A 1,446-nucleotide genomic window follows, 5' to 3' on the forward strand; every position below is an offset into this window, starting at 1 on the left:
GAGATAACTCGGCAAGAATAAATTCACGCTACATGAGAATTCTACCAGAAAAACATACAAATACTGAAATATAAAAATTTTGGTGGCAAAAATTAAATCAACTTTTAAAAACAGAAAATGGAATATCAAAATTAAGTCATATACAGTGACATTTTCTGTAAGCCACAAGATCAAAGATAATGTAAAATATATCAGCATTTGTTTGGGAGCTTTCAGTTTGCACCGTAACTGTTATTGGCTGATGGCAGTTCCAGCAAGACACAAAAGGTATTTTATTCATTTCCTCATACTTTGTTTCTAATTAAACATAATCCTAAGTTGGTGCTGGGTGCTTAACAATATTTCCTTCCCTACGCAAGATTTATTAAGAAACACAACTTCATTTGAACACTTTCTACTTCAACACCTCCAGCACATCTGTTCCCGAGTATCAAAAGCAAGACAAAACAAACATAAACACGAATGGAAATGAAAAACAAAGCTGTTAGAAACTTAAAAGATGATGCTGAGTCTTTGTTCTGGATATTTAAGACTATAGGAATCATAGCGCAGAGCCATCACCAAAAGCAAACATCGTAAAGGAATGTTCCGATATCAACGAACGCAAATATTAGCTTGAGGGAAAATACACAAACAGAACCCAGACTGAATACATATGAGCTATAAATGATTTCTGCTTTCATTCTGCAATGAAAAGCTGTTAAACACCTAAAGAACTGTTCTTTAGTTTCTGGAAACTTATCCTGAATGCCAGCTATATAAGTTATTCAGCAATATAACACAACAAATACATAAAAGCATTTCAGTTTAACTAGGAAGCATGTAATATGTGGAAATACAATACTACTGAGTTTTTAACTGTATTTTGACTGCACATTCAAATTATAGCAATTAATTAATAAAAGAAAAGTAGGGCCATTCCAAATATGACTGGTGAAACAAATAAAGAAAAAAGTACATCATAAGTAGCATATGTATACGGACATTCATCAACGTTTGAAATATACACACAACGATTTCTTCAAATAACATTTACCAGAAATATCAGACTTCTACCCTTCTGCTTTACCAACTCATATCACTTAACCCATAGATTGCAATTAGCCACTCATGATGATTAGCAGTGCATTGTGACTTGCAGACTACGCTGCACTGACTTCATGCGTTGCATTTTTTTTTTGCATACCAGGCGATGGAATTGCAAAGGACTATTTAGCACTCCATGGGTTACGAGTTAATGTTCATCTTGCCTTAGACAAAATAAATCTAAACTTATCCCCTATCCTCTTTTTTTTTTTTATTTTTTACAATAATAGACTCTGACATCAATTCTTTTAAAACCTATGTAAATGAAAAGATTTTCTTTTAATATAAACTTTGCAATGAACAACTCTACCCACAAATCGTGTACAGTACTATCTTAATTTACAAGAATGGTCTGAGAGA

This window comes from Macrobrachium rosenbergii, chromosome 16 (assembly GCF_040412425.1).
Source record: "Macrobrachium rosenbergii isolate ZJJX-2024 chromosome 16, ASM4041242v1, whole genome shotgun sequence".
NCBI classification, from domain to species: domain Eukaryota; kingdom Metazoa; phylum Arthropoda; class Malacostraca; order Decapoda; family Palaemonidae; genus Macrobrachium; species Macrobrachium rosenbergii.